Here is a 16,738-nt window from a genome sequence, read left to right on the forward strand (position 1 = left end):
TCCAGTTAGTGAAAGTGATTATGAAGAAATCACCTGTGTTGTGATTTCTAGTCAAATTCAGACTTTTGTTAGGAAAGGATATATGTGGAATAATAAGGCTGGTGATTATGACAAGCTTAGAAAACAGCTAGGAGCTATAACATGGAATGAGGAGGTGAGCAGAAAGGAAATAAATGCTGCATGTGAACTGACAAAGAAATACATAACAGCATCAATGTGTGATTGTATTCCGAAGGCCAAAGGCTGAATAAGGTCGGTGTAAAATGGATGAATGTGGAGCTTAAGCATGAAGTCTTGAAAAAGAAAGTACTTTGGAGGAAGTACAAGATGAATAATGGTAATAATGAGTCACATGAAGAGTATAAAGAACATGCCAGAAGAGTGACTCAGTAAGGAAAACAAAGGTACAGTATGAGCAGAAATTGGCAAATCAAAAATGCTAGAGTTTTTTTAGAAATGTGGCAAGTAGGAGGAAGAATGATCATGGTAAGATGATTAGAAATATATACACGTTAGCACAAGAATAATGTTTAATTTGCCAAATATTTCAGTCTGAATATTACAGACCATCTTCAGTGACTACATAGGAATAGTTTTAAAAAAACAAAGTGGAATACGAACAATTGATCATTCATACATAGAACGTGCCGCGTGATGTCATATCGCTAAGTATTAGATGAGTAAACATTTTGTAAAAAACAATTAAAGATATTAATTCAGAAATTCATATAAATATCATTATATGAATTTCTGAATTAATATCTTTAATTATGTTTTTTACAAAATGTTTACTCTTCTAGTACTTAGCGATATGACATCACGCGGCACGTTCTATGTATGAATGATCAATTGTTCGTATTCCACTTTGTTTTTTTAAAATTATTCCTATGTAGCCACTGAAGATGGTCTGTAATATTCAGACTGAAATATTTGGCAAATTAACATTATTGTGCTAACGTGTATATATATTTCTAATGATTATGTCACAAGTATTGTTAAAAAATCAAATGGTAAGATGATGTTAATGGATGAAAGTGGTAGAATGGTAACGACTGCAGAAGATGATATTGTTGAGGTATTCAGTGATCAGCTTATAAGGGTGTTTCATCCTGATCAAGTCTGCATGGTTAGCCAAGTGGCTATGTGCTTCGCAACCATATGCCTGGGGAAGGAGTGTACTAGGTTCGATTCCTGTCGACGACGTGAGGAGCTTAAGAATCTTCCTCAGCCATAGCCAAGTTAGCCAGTCTTGGCCATGGACAGCAGGGTTTTTTCCCCAGTTTATCTGGGGTTTTTCATCCCACAAGCAGGCCAACCGGCCCTGTGAACACCCACGGATACAGTGATTAATACTTAAGACAATCCCTCCAGCCATAGGTCTGAATTGTCAGCTGTGCTGGTCCCGAGCCCAGATTTAAAAAAAAGGGGGGGGGGGGGGTTAAGGTGGTGCCGTACCTCCCCTTAAAAGGGGCTCACGGCCATTGAATCGCCATACAAAATGAAAATGAATGAAATGAAATCCTGATCAAGGTGGAATCATGCAGAACTCAAGTGTAGAGAACATAGGAAAGGATGGCTTAATTGTGAGTGAGCAGGAGGTATTTGCTTTGAGGAAATGAATAACCTTGACTACTAATTATATGAAGAGCCAAAGGCTTCAATTCAGCGACATGAAATTACTTAAGTTAAGGGATATTACATCCCACGGCAAGTCCAAGCGTAAGCAAATACCTGGATAGTCCATATGGTAGTGCAACATGGGGCAACTCATAGTAAGGGTGGAGCAAGCTCCGATTACTGTTCTTGGTATTTACTTATAATGTGAAACCCAGCTCCTAGGAGTTGTATTACTGTTCTACATTATGAGAGAAGGTTACTACCCAGACTGGTTTCAACCTTTATTGAGGTCTCATCAGTGTGTAAGTAGACCTAGATAATACCAAGTTGTAGTGAACAGAACTTACATACCCTACTATAAGAATTGCCAAGAAGGTGTCCTAATAAATTACTAATTATATGAAGAGACAAAGGCTTCAATTCGGCGACGTGAAATTATTTAAGTTAAGGGATGGGATGTAATATCCCTTAACTTAATAACTTCGATGTCAATAAAGTGATAGGATTTGATGACATATCACTATGCATCTTAAGGGAATGTTCCAGGGAATTGGCAATAGCATTGGCATAACTGTTTAAGAGACTTACAACAGCACAGGTTCCAAGGGAGTGGAAGGAGGGTAAAATTGGTCTACTGCATAAAGGTGGTAATAAGGCTGTAGCTTCAAATTATAGACCAGTCTGTATATCTCGGGTTGTGGTGATGGTACTGGAGAGATTGGTGAGAGGTAGGATACAGAAATGGGTTGCTAACAGCATGGCTTTATTAAAGGGCGATCATGTTTCACTAACTTACTTATTATTATTATTTGACACCTCCAGGCAGTCCTAAGACTCATCGAGGGAGGACACCTACTCTACATCTCTCTATCTCCACCACTCCACCTCATCCACAAGTCACCTCATCTACACCAACGCCATCTGCTGTCCACCATCACCACTGTTATTTTCACAGACAATCACAAACATTCATGCCCACTGCGGGATTCGAACTTGCAGCCTATTGGCTGGAGAGTGGATACGCTAACCACTTGGCCAACCAGGCCGGCTTATGTACTATAACAAGGTGACAAATACCTTGGACAGGGGAGACACATATGCAGTGGTGTACTTGGGTTTTGCAAATGCTTTTGATAAACTGTCACATGACAAGCTTTTAAATAACTTGAAACAAATGGGAATGGACAACAGAATTCTGAGTTGGATCAGTGACTGGCTGTCAGATAGGTATCAGAAAGTTGTATATGAGGATGTAGTATCCCAAAAGAGAAAGGTCACTAGTGGTATACTGCAGGGAAGGAGGTCAGTTTTGGGATGACTGTTGTTCAGTTTGTATGTTAATGATATTGGAATAGGTGTAACTAGTGATTTGCAGATGATTCAAAACTGGGGAGATCAATGCAGAGTCAAGAGGATGTTATAGCCTTACAAGAAACTTGAATAAATTACATGAATGTGGAGGTAAGTGGAACTGTCTATTCAGAGTTGGAATGGGTAAGGTTTTGAGATTTGGTAAGCAATGATGGGATGCAAAGTATACATTTGTGGGGAAACTTTAAAGGAAGTAGAGGAGATGAGAGATCTAGGAGTGATGGTGGACATGGACCTTCAATTCAGGGGCCACATTGCACAAGTTGTGAAGATGTCGCATCAGATAATGGCAATGATTCAGAGGATCCTATCATACAGAAACAGAGGTTATGATGCCATTGTGTATGCATCAATTAATGCATTCAATCTGGTTTCATATGGATTATTGTGCATAGACTTGGTCGCTGAGTTTTTATTGTTACAAGAATGTATTGGAAAGGGTCCAGAGAAAATTCACAAAGGTTGTCAGTGGTCTTTAGAATGTGGAATACAAGGACAGATTGAGAGAATGTAAGTTGCAAAGCCTCATGAATAGTAGGAGGGAGGTGAGGGGGGGAATATGATTGAAACATATAAGCTAGTCAGGGGTTGTTATCAGGTTGACATGGAAGAGATTTTTCATAGAATGAGGGGAGGGGAGATAGAACAAGAGGCATTTGCTGGAAACTGTATGAGGAGGATGTGAACAGAGGAGTGAGGAGAAGGTTCTTTGCATGGAGAGTGGTTGATGAGTGGATTGCATTGCCTGAGTGTGCTGTGAATGTAGACACAATGAATCATTTAAGGCATGTAATAGATTTAGTTTAATCCTTTATCCCAGTGAGAGCAAACAAAGTTTGCGCCTGAAAATATCTTCAGGACTAAATATAGTGTTGTACTATCTTATCCAGTAAGTAGTGCAACACCAAGGCAACTCGTGGCAAAGGTGGAGCAAGATAGTACAACACTATATTTAGTCCTGAAGATATTTTCAGGCGCAAACTTTGTTTGCTCTCACTGGGATAAAGGATTAAACTAAATCTATTATAGTCTAACCTAGTGATAAATAAATTTTCAACATCTTTCTCTAAATCCAGAGTAATTTTTAAAAAAGGTGATAAACCTTTTGGCAACTCCCATAGGCACAGATGACTTGCTACTGCTTCTGCCTGGTATCTCCAGCTCTGGGCCTGGCTCCCACTGAAGAGACCTCAATAAAGGTCGAAACTAGTCTGGGTAGATGGCCAATCCCTTTAATGCATAACAGTATACATATCCACATAGGAAATGTGTTTTGCATTATGGGAGATACTGGGTTAGAAGTGCCTGGTAGCTTGCTCCACCTTTGCCACGAGTTGCCTTGGTGTTGCACTACTTACTGGATAAGATAGTACAACACTATATTTAGTCCTGAAGATATTTTCAGGTGCAAACTTTGTTTGCTCTCACTGGGATAAAGGATTAAACTAAATCTATTATAGTCTAACCTAGTGATAAATAAATTTTCAACATTTAAGGCATGGTTGGATGAGCATTGTATGCAATGGTGTGTATATCTCCCATGGTGAGTCTCTGACTCCATGGAGCTCTGATGTTAATGATAATCACAATAATAACAGTTCACCAATAAAGTGCAGTGTACAGGTGCTCATGCACACACAATGTGTGTGCGTGTGCGTATCTCATCTTCTTTTTACCCTCTTTTACCTTGTGGTGTCGAGGGTTTATTAATCATCGGACCTCAAACCGTTCCCAGGATAAAGTGGTCAGCCCTACACCCTGGTGCATCCTATGTCCTGTAGTCTTGAGTTCTCAAGGCCAGTTTGCCTGCTTTGCGGGATGAAAAACCCCAGGATAAACCAAGGGGAAACCCTACTGTTCACGCCCAAGACCGCCAATTTGGCTACAGCCAAGGAAGATCCTTCAGCTCCTCACGTCACCGAAGGGAATCGAACCTAGGACACTCCTTCCCCAGGCATATGGTTGCGAAGCATACAGCCACTAGGCTAACTGCATGGACAATGTATGCGTGTAGATATGTATATGTGTATATGTATGTGTGTGTGTGTGAGTATATATATATATATATATATTTTTTTTTTTTAAATCATTAAATGTAGGTTATAGTAATGATAGTTTTCTAAGAGAAATGTCCTCGAAGTTGAAGGAACGTGAGCAGATTGATATTCGCCGTGGTTATCCAAACCTAATTGGCAATCCAGATGACTTGAAATCGGAGAAATTAATTTCTACTACTAAAGAATCATATCAAACTCCTCCACCTAAAGAAAAAATACTTAGAGGTAAGTATATATTTTTATTTTGAACACACACACACACACACACACACACACACACACACACACACACACACACACACACACACACACACACACACACACACACACACACACAAAATGTATGATTTTGTTTTATAGGTAATGTAATTTATTGTCACTGTTATAAGATCTACAGGTAGTTATTTCATTATAAAAAGCTACTCTAACTACATTTGACATGTTTGACTACAGTCCTTGTTCATGTAAAATGATTTATGTGAAAAAGGATCAGCTATAAATCTAGTGATAAAAGATCTGGGCTAGTTTTGTATTGATTGGCCACTCAAAGAAATGTACACAGTGGCTTAATTATTATGGTTCAGTCAACATAAAAGTCACTTGTTTCCAATGCTGGATTTAAAAGTTCTGCGTCCACATGCACATTTCTTCAGTGCATGTTTTTCCTCATTTAAGCCTATAATTATACATATAGTCAATAGATATGTAAGGTGTATTATTTTATTATTTATAACTATGTAACTTCATGATAGCCTCCATGATGCTGTGTCTGCAAGAGAGTTTTTGATAAATTCAATCTTGTTATCAACTAGAGGAACTTTCACTAGTTCCCCCCCCCCCCCAACCTGATTTAGTCAATCTTGGGTATCACAAGTAGGCTTTCTTCTCCCAGAATAAACTCATATATTTAATCCTGCAACTTGGCAAAATCGGATAAAACACATGAATATATACAAAATACTCTGGAACTCCACTTGTAACCTTCTTACTTCTTGATACAGTGATACTGCACTCACCATATATAACTCTCTGATATTATCTGAAAATCAGTTACCAATCTGGTCCACTAATCAATATCCAAACTTATACAGGGGTGAACCCCTTTGTTCTCTCTCTCTCTCTCTCTCTTTCTGTGATGCACTGAAAAAAAAAAGTCAAAGTCCTCAGTGTCAATCCCTTTAATAACTTATATGCTTCTATCATGTCTCCTCGTTTCCACCTATTAGTTTTGAAGCACAGATCTTCATTCTCTTCTTATAGAGAGCATTCCATAGACCTGCCACAAACTTTGTCCCTCATCTCTGGATCCTCTCCATCACTTCATTCATTCATATGAAATCTAGGACCAGATCTACATGCTGCAGTTCAGATGTGGCTTTATTAAAGCCCTTGTAATGGAGAACAGTAACCTTCTTACCCCTGCTAGTCAGTGTATTCATCAACAACCAAGTAAGCTGATATGCTGTTTTGAATACCATTACAATATGCCTTCTAAAATCAAACTCCCTGTCCCAGTTAGCTCCCCCCCCCCAAGTCCCAGTCCTCATCAGTTTCCTGCAGCTCAGTACCTCACCTTACACATAGCTATGTTAAAATATCAGTCATAGTGCTTTCATGGTGCAAATGACTAGAACGTTTGGCTCTTAATCGAAAGATTGGTGGTAAGAGCCCACCTAGGAGACATTATTTATTGGGAAGGTGCTAATGAAATGGAAAGAGGGCAAAATAGTCCCTTTGCATAAAGGAGGCTCCAAGACAGAAGTAGCAATTATAGGCAATCAGCATCTCAGGAGTGGTGGTTGTATTGGAAAAATTGGTGAAAGACAGAATTCAGGATTTGGTGGATAGGAATATGATACTCTATATGGGACAACATGGTTTTGTGAAGGGTGGGACTTGCTTTAGTAATTTGCTTACTTTTTATCAAGTAACAATGGAGTTGATAAAGGAAATGGTTACTCAATGATATTACTAGACTTTGCAAAAGCATTTGACAAGATTTCACATAAAACTCTTGCATAAATTGGAGCAAATGGGAATGAATATGAATCTGGTGATTTGGATTAGAGAGCAGTTGATGAACAGATATCAAAGCATGGTTTATGGAGGAGTTGAGTCCAAGAGAAGGCAAGTGACCAGTAATGTACCACAGGGCTCAGTACTTGGTCCTCTTTTTAGTTTAATCCTTTATCCAAGTGTAAGCAAACAAAGTTTGCAACTGAACTATCGTCAGGAATGAGGCAGCTCGTGGTAAAGGTGGACCAAGCTCTCATCGCTCCTTGTCTTAGTATTTCCCATAATACAAAGCACATCTCCTTGGGGATATGTATAATACTATGCATTAAGGGAAGGGCCACTACCCAGACTGGTTTTGACCTTTATCGAAGTCTCGTCAGTGGGAGCCAGACCCAGAGATGGTGATAGTAAGGTGGAAGCAATGGAGAAGTCATATTTGCCTATACGAGTTGCCACAAGGTGTCTCATCTTATTATTAAATTACTCTGGATTCAGAGAAAGATGTTGGAAGTGTTTTTCCACTTGGTTAGACTATAATAAATCTAGTTTAACCCTTTATCCGAGTGTAAGCAAACAAAATTTGCACCTGAAGTATCTTCAGGACTGAGGCAACTCATGGTAAAGGTGGACCAAGCCCTCATCACTCCTTGTCTTAGTATCTCTCATAATGCAAAACACATCTCCTTGCAGACATGTATAATGCTATGCATTAAGGGAAGGGCCACTACCCAGACCGGTTTTGGGTGAGAAAGTAAAGATGCCATCATCGGCCTATTGAAAAATAAAAGGGGTCAGAGTGCCCCCCCCCCCCCGAAGAGAAGAAAAGAAGGGTAAGGAAGTGACAGAGAGGTTAAGGTTGGGTGTGTGTGGGGGGGGGGGCAGAAGGAGAAGAAAGGGAATGGGATGGGAAAGGCAGGTGGGGAGTGGGGAAGAAGAAGAAAAATAGGCCTCAGCTCATAATGCTCATCTTGCTAGCTCAGTGCTATCAGATGATAACTGTTCACTCGAACCAGATGTTTGTCTCATAAGATCAAAGGGACCATAGAGATAACCGATGCCCAGGTGATCTCCCCTTCAGGGCAGGCTGCCTTGAGTGGGCCTGTGCTGCCTGGGTTCTTCCTCCGATTACCCCCATGGGAGACCAAGGAACAAAGTAGACCTCATAGGGGGACGCAAAGACCAGAAGCATGGCTAGAAGTGGAGATGCTGCTGCAGATGGAGATGTTAAAGTAGCAGCAAACAGAACTTGATGGTGATATTTCTGTTAGTGCACAGAATAGGTGGTGTACACCACTGGATGTTAAATCTGGTGTCACCCAAAGCCTCTCTCTCTCTAGATGGATGTAGAAACCTCCTCAAAGAGTTATAAAACTTGTAGAGGACGACTCGAGAGAGTTGCAACAGACTGGGAGGGTTTGCACAGTTAGAAGATTTCTTCCTTACCTTCCAGATGTGGTATTTAATCTCATTAATGATGAATACCAGTAACTTTTGCTTGTTGGTGGCTGGTGGGGCAAACTACAGGTGGATGATTTGTTCCTGCAGTAGGAGGGGGATGCAGAGCACATTGCTTAACCTCCTCCAGATGTTGTTGGATAGAGGACACTCGTAGAAGGCATGCGCTACGGTGTCCAAGTCCCAGCAGAAGTCACAGAAGGGGTTCCTGGTGTTGTGGAACCTCTAGATGTTGATGTTAACTGGAAGGTGGCCGTAGGCTATCCTCCATGCCAGGTCTTTCTCGATGGGTAGCCTCGATGTTTGGAGAGGTGGCCGAAGAGGATGTTGTTGTCAACATCCTCTTCGGTGGTCGTACCAAGTCTTGCTGTTCCGGATCACGGCGGTGTTAATTCCCGACGAGAGAAGTTGTTGTATAAGCTGGCAAAGTCTATTGTAGTCTTCTGGGACAATATCCGCTTTGGGACCCTGGTGGACTGTGATCCCAAATGGGAAGTTTGAAACCTAAGAAATACTGCACAGGATAGCTGCAATGATGGTTAGTTTGCAGTATATTAAAGCAGCAGCTAGTTTGCCTTACATTCGCCTAAGTCTCACTAATGTCTATAACTCTTAGCCAATTAATGATGAATTGAAGGCTAACAAATGTCTCAAAACTCGTCGCCTTTATTCTAAATACTTATGGCATTAGTATACGTAAACTGTAATACACCATTCATCCCAGTACCTTCCTTACACCTTTTTTTTGATTAGCTCACTAAAGTTAAGAACCTGGGAAGCTACATTTATCATCATATGATCACTCTCCCACTTACCTCTAGGTTTCCTTGAACCTACACTCACCTGTATCCCCTCACCCAAACATTCTAATTTTTGTGACTCTATACTTCCAAATTCTCACTGAACAATATTTTATTATTATTATTATAAAGTATTGTTCAGTAGTAGTATTGTACATATTATAGTATATTATATATACTATATATAATATAGTATTATATATTATTATTATTATTATTACACCCTCCATGGAGTTGGCAGACTCATCATGGGAGGTTCATTCAACTGACAACATATTTATCATATAGAATCTTAAAATCCTTAACATTCCTTGAATTAATAACACCTTCTGGTAATGCATTCCATTTACTGACAATTCTCCATGTAAAAAATCAGCTCCTCACCACACTTTTACATGACTTCCAGGAATGACCTTTGGTTCTTCCCCTTTCACCATCTACTCGTTTTATAATCCCCCTCTAGATTAATCTGTAAACATCCTCTCACTAACTTAAATGTCTCTATCATATCACCTCTCTTTCTCCTATTCACCAAACTCTGCAATCCATATTTCTTCAACTTCTTTCCATAGCCAGCATTCCAAAGTCCTGATATTGTCTTAATCACTCGTCTCTGTATCCTCTCCAATGTCTCCATGTCACATTGAAAACCAGGTGATCAGATCTGAGCACAATAGTCCAAGCGTGGTCTGACCAATGCCTTATACAGTAGCACAACACTTCCTTTTCCTTACATGTTAGAGTACTTCCTATCATATTATTATTATTATTTCAGGATCCCTCCAGGGAGTCCAAAGACTTATCGAGGGAGGGCACCTACTCTACAGCCCTCTGTCTCCATCACTCAATCCTTCAACTGCAACGAACTGTAACTACCATCATCATCTACACCAACGGCATCTACCACCCATATATTATTATTTTCACCACTAGTATTTTCACAGACAATCACAAACATCCATGCCCACAGCGGAATTTGAACCTGCAGCCTTTTGGCTGGAGAGCGGATATGCTAACCGCTCGACACTACAACGTACAGTCTTTGCAACACTTGTAATATGCCCTCTAAACTTCAGTCTGCTGTCAACCATCACTCCCAAATCTCTAATCTCATCCACTTCCTGCAGTACAGCACCATTGATATAGTACACAGCCTTATATTTCTGCCCTCCAAAATGCAACACCTTGCACTTATTGATATTAAAACTACAACCTCACTCTTTTGTCCAAGTGAAAAGTCTATTAAAATCCTGAAGGGAATTAACATCAGCAGTGCTACTTATAATTCTTCCTAACTTTGCATCATCAGCAAATAACTGAAGATCCCCAGTCAGTCCACATGATATATCGTTTACAAACAATTTAAACAGCAAGGGCCCAAGAACAGAACCCCGGGGCACACCACTGGTTACCCTCCTGTTTTTGAGACACTGCTCCATCATACACAACCTGCTGGTATTGTTCAAAGAGCCAATCTCTGATCCATCTAACCAGTATACTATCTATTCCCATCCTCTGCAGCTTGTACACCAACTTATCATATGAAAAGAAGGCAAAATAGTACCACTCCACATGCATGGTTCTAAGACAGAAGTTTCCAACTATAAACCACAACTGCAGTTATACAGACTGGCCTATAGTTGGAGACTTCTGTCTTAGAACCATGCTTGTGGTGTGGTACTATTTTGCCTTCTTTCCACTGTTAGGAACCCTACCCACTGAAAAGACTTATTAAATAACCAGGTCATAGCCAACTGTGGTGCACATTCCTTAAGAATACGTGGTGATATATCATCCATTCCCACAACCTTATTCACATCTAACCCAACCAACATCTGATACACCTCTGTTTCTTTCACGTCCAATTCAACTAATACTTGCCTCTCTTCTATATATTCCACCACATCATTTACACCAGTATGATATATGCTGATAAAGTGCTCGTTCAGTAATTCCACTATATCCTTTGCAGCTGTTAGTCTGCTGCCATGATTATTCACCATTGTTAATCTGCTAGAATTGTTCTTCCTCTTGCTTGCCATGTAGCGTAAAAATTCCCTTGAGTTAATCTTGGCCTGACCAGCCAATCTCCTCTCATACTGCAACTTTTCTTTCTTTACCATTCTCGTAACCTTTCTAGCCTGCACTTTATACTCTTCATACATTTTCCTCCATAACATTTTCTTTTCTCTCACAGCCTGCTTATCAAGACATCTAGACTCCAAATTCATTCATATACAAACCATCCGCCTTATATAAATCCTTCTTTCCATCAAACACATCCACAAACTCCACACCATTCCTCCTGTACAGTCTGTGCACTGACTCATTTGCAATCATAATCTTTGTCTCAGTTCACCTCTATCATAATGTGGTAACACTAACAACTTTTACTTTCTCACTCTTTTTAGTTTCTTGTACTAGCAACTCTCTTTCATATCTTCTTGCATACCACACTTTTCATCTGCTAGATCATTCATACCAGCCAAGATATATATCTCCTTCACCTTTACTTTCTTCATCCTTAAAAAAACATCCAGCTGGATGTGATCCAAACACACAACCTTCTGATACAGAGTCTGATGTGCTACCAGACTCTATATCAGAAGGTTGTGTGTTTGGATCACCATTGCACTAGTGCATTTTCACTTATGTTCCTCACTATGATTCAAAGCATACACATCTTGCACTCACAGTTAACTCTCATCTTTGATCTGATTACAACAGTGTTAACACTATACAGTGATACATTTAAAGTGGCAGATCTGTAATAATAATTCACCGTCCTTCAACAAACAAATCAGATTTCTCAATAATCTTCTCTGAAACAACAGTATTTACCCTCTTAACAAAAGCATCATCAGCCATTTTGCCTTATCTTGAAAACTTGCTTCCAGCTAAATACTGTTGCTCTACTCAAGAAGTATAAATAAATAAATATATCTGAGATATCTCATAATCACCTTTTCTGAGCTTCACACAAAATACTATAAAACATCTTTTCTAATGCGTGTAAAATATTGTTTACTTGCCATCACTGAAACATTTCATAAAACATTTTTAAGAAACACATACCACAGAGGAATACAACAACAACAGTTATTATACTTTGAATCCTCAAATGTTAAGTACGCATGCACCTTATTCGTCAAGGCTGTTGTTGCAGTCAAAAATTTTTGCCAACCTCACTACCTCACTAGTTTTTCAAACATCCCTTGTATATGTCTCAAATAACAATAAATAGTGAGGTTATATAGTAATATCATTCATTATATCACCTCACTATTTTATATTCACTTCAGATTCACTTGCTGTGATAATTAATGATATTATTATTCAGACCTCCATGGAGTCAAAAGACTCATCGTGGGAGGTCCTTCCTAAGAAACAAAGTCTATCAAGATTCATCAAGGGGAGGTCCCTCTAAGAAACACAGTCTATCGCACCACTCCTTAAACTCATTGACCGTTCTCGCTCTCACCACTGCATCAGACAATGCATTCCATGGTTCAACCACCCTCCATGCAAAGAAACCACTCCTCACCCTCATACTCACAGTTCCCTTTCGTAACTTCCAGGGATGGCCTCTTGTCATCACTCCTTCCTGCTATTCAACCAAGCAAAAGAACTCCCCAGTGTCAACCCTGTAACCACCTCTCAACAGTTTAAAAGTCTCAATCATATCACCTCTCCTTCTATCCACCAAACTCTGCAGTCCACATTCCCTCAGCCGATCCGCATAACTATCATTGTACAGTCTTGAAACCATCTTTGTTATCCACCTTTGTACCCTTTCCACAGTTAATTTATCCCTTTCAAATCCTGGGGACCAAATCTGAGAACAGTAGTCCAAGTGTGGTCTGATACAACTGAATGATAACTTTTATCTCTGCAGGTCAGCGTCCTTCTCATTATTGCAGCAATCCTCTGTGTTACCTTCACCACCTTTGCAATATGTCCCCTAAATTTCAGGTTTCTATCAATCATCAACCCCAGATCTCTTGTCTCCCCTACGTCCTCCAGTATAACTCCTCCCATAGAGTATGCAGTGTCCCATTGATGTTTTCCAAACCTCAAGACCTTACATTTTACTGCATTAAACCGACACCCCCCCCATTCCTTTGCCCATCTATCTAGCTTATTGAAATCCTCTTGCAGGGCTGCCGCATTTGCACTATTACTAATAATCCTTCCCAGCTTCGCATCATCTGCAAACAACTGAATATCCCCTTGCAATCCACTGACAATGTCATTGATATAAAGGTAAAACAATATAGGTCCCAGTACTGAGCCCTGTGGGACCCCACTTGTAACCCTCTGCTTCCTTGAAACTGCCCCGCCATACCTATACCCACCACACCATACCCACCATACTCTCTGATACCTATCAGACAGCCAATCCTGAATCCAGTTGACCAATCTGACATCCAGACCCATGTGCTGCAACTTAAATATCAGCTTATCATGTGGCACCCTGTCAAATGCCTTCGCTAAGTCTAAGAAAATTGCAGTATATGCCTTTCCCTCATCTAATGTTCTTGTAACTTTATTATAAAAGGCTAGCATATTGCTAAAACAAGAGCACCGTTTCACAAATCCATGTTGACTCTCACAGATAACATTACCCTCATCTGCCCAATGCTGTATACGGTCCTTCACTACTTTCTCCAAGATCTTACTAACTACTGATGACACACAAACTGGCCTATAATTAGACTCATATTACTATATTAGAATGGTATTTTAAGGTAGACTTTTTTTTATTATTATTATTATGTTCTCAAATTATTTCCATACTTATCTCCATATTAACTTAGTCAACTCATCATGGGAAATCCATCCCAAAAAGCACCATATGTCACAATATCCCTTCAACTCATTTGCCATTTCTACAACACACATTCAGCTCACTTATTACTTCCAAGAAAAAAATAAATACGTGGGTGGTCTGAAAAGTTCTCGGCTTCAACCATAAATGACAACACTATCAGCAAGATTTTTTTTTTCTAAGTTGGTACATCTGTCATAAGCATCCATGTATTCATGTAGTAAAAACTAACTATCAAGTAGTTTTTTTATACACCTGTCAGAAACCAAAGTGTTGTCTGTATCCCTTGAAATGGATAAAATTGAGTATCGTGTGGTTATAAAATTCTTTGTAAAAGGAGGTTTAACACCAAATGAAATTCATTCAAAGTTCATAAAAGTTTATGGGCATTCTTCTCCTTTGTTTTCGACAATTAAGAAGTGGGCTGCCGAGTTTAAACATAGCCATACCAGCCTTGAAGATTATCCATATGAAGGATGTCCAAAACGTGTAATAACACCAGAAATCATTGATCAAGTGCACAATATGGTATTGGATGACTGGTGAGTCAAAGTGCGTGAAGTTGCTGAGACTATATGAACTTTTATTCCTTTGTTCAAAAGAATGTGCAGGATATATTTTGCATGAAGAATTGCAAATGAAAAAGCTTTGCATAAGATGGGTGCTGTGATGATCAAGAAGCACTCGCATGAAAATCTGTGAACAGTACTTGTGCATTTTAACAAGAATAAAACTGATTTTGTGCATTGATTTATTACTATGAATGAGACTTGGATTCACCAGTATACACCAGAATCCAAACAGCAGGCAAAACAGTGGACAGAAATTGGTTGTTCAGTGCCAAAGAAGACAAGGTCATGGCATCGGTGTTTTGGGATGCTAAACGTATTTTGTTTATTAATTATCTTAAAAAGCATAAAACAATAACTGGGAAATATTATTCTGATCTTTTAACCAGACTAGATGAAAAAATTGGTGAGAAAAGACCCGGTTTGCAAAAGAAAAAATCATCCTTCATCAGGACAATGCACCTCCCCACAAAGGTGTTTTGACAATGGGAAAATTAAGGAATTTGCACTATGAATTGTTGCAACATGCACCTTATTCCCCAGATTTGGCTCCCTCTGACTTTCATCTCTTCCCAAAACTAAAACTCTTCCTCACTGGTCAGCGTTTTTCTTCTAATCAAGAGGTGATTGCAGCTGTAGAGGGGTATTTTGCAGAGCTTACTGAGAACCACTACAAGGATGGAATAATGGTGCTGGAACATGGCTGGAATAAATGTATTAGTCTTAAGGGAGATTATGTTGAAAAATAAAAATAATGTTTAAATTATAAATTCACTTTTTCACTGTTAGGCCGAGAACTTTTCAGACCACCCACATAGTCTACTTTTTTATTCCTTTGTTCATCATTCCTTCCATACTTTCTAGACTTTCCTCTTGCTCCCTCTCCTTTAACTCCGTGAATAATTTGCTCAATATTAATCTGCTAAAATCCCCTTACTAATGCTGGTCGGTTTGTTTGATTGGTTACAGTACCCACTCCCCATCCAACAGGCTGTGGGTTCGAATCCCACTCAGCATGAATGTTTGTGAATATCTTATGTGAGATGTGAATTGTATGATCCATTGTGAGAACATTGCCCCAGCCTGCTTACTGGATGCATGAAGTGGCCTAGAAAAGTTCACTCTAGAATAGGAACTTTTCTAGGAAAACTTCCTGCTCTAGAGACCAAACATGGTCTCTAGAGCAAGATTTCAAGATTATGTAAAAAATAACTAAATAACAAGATATAAAAATAAATTAATTAATGTACTATATGTTTACAGCCTTTTATGAGCAGACAGCCACATAAAAAAACATATTTGTATTCTATTATATCTTTCCTCTCCTCTCAATTCTTTTACATATATATCTCTGTTATATTACTTCTTCTCCTCCTCCTGAAGATTGCATTTGCTATTCTATTTTCATAAATAACATTCCATAGCTCTGATATTGCAGTCAAGTCCACAGTATTAATCAAAAGTATTAATTAACCTCTATACCTTTCTAAAAAAAATTCTAAAGATTTCTTTCTAAAGAATTCCTAATCACTCTGAAAACCAACCTAGTGATCAAATCTGTGTACAACACTCCAAGTTTGGTTAATAAGATCTCATATAATGGGAAAATAATCTCCATGTTTCTAATTATAAGAATCTTTCTATTATGTAAACAATTTTTTTAAAAGCTGGGTTGATTAGTATATTATACACAAAATTTATGTTCTTGCTTTTATTCATATGATAATAAAATATCTGCAGATTAGGCTCTTCACAAAGTGATTCATTTTTTGTATATAGAGATTCGCACACTTCATAAGTTTTCCTAAAGATATTCTGCTGCTTAAATATAAACAATTATAAATAATTTCATGTTCAAACTAGTGAACATGAAACTACAGAGAAATCAGATGTATAATTTCTTGTCAGGATAATATCCAATATGTTAAGGTTTTAATCTGTTCACTGTTATTTGTATATTTCTAAGGTAGTGCTAACTATATCACTTCACATTATTGTTCAGTAAAATTATTAATTATTATAATT

This window comes from Typopeltis vanoorti, chromosome 23 (assembly GCF_054136105.1).
Source record: "Typopeltis vanoorti isolate ZY-2024b chromosome 23, IOZ_Tvanoo_1.0, whole genome shotgun sequence".
NCBI lineage: Eukaryota > Metazoa > Arthropoda > Arachnida > Uropygi > Thelyphonidae > Typopeltis > Typopeltis vanoorti.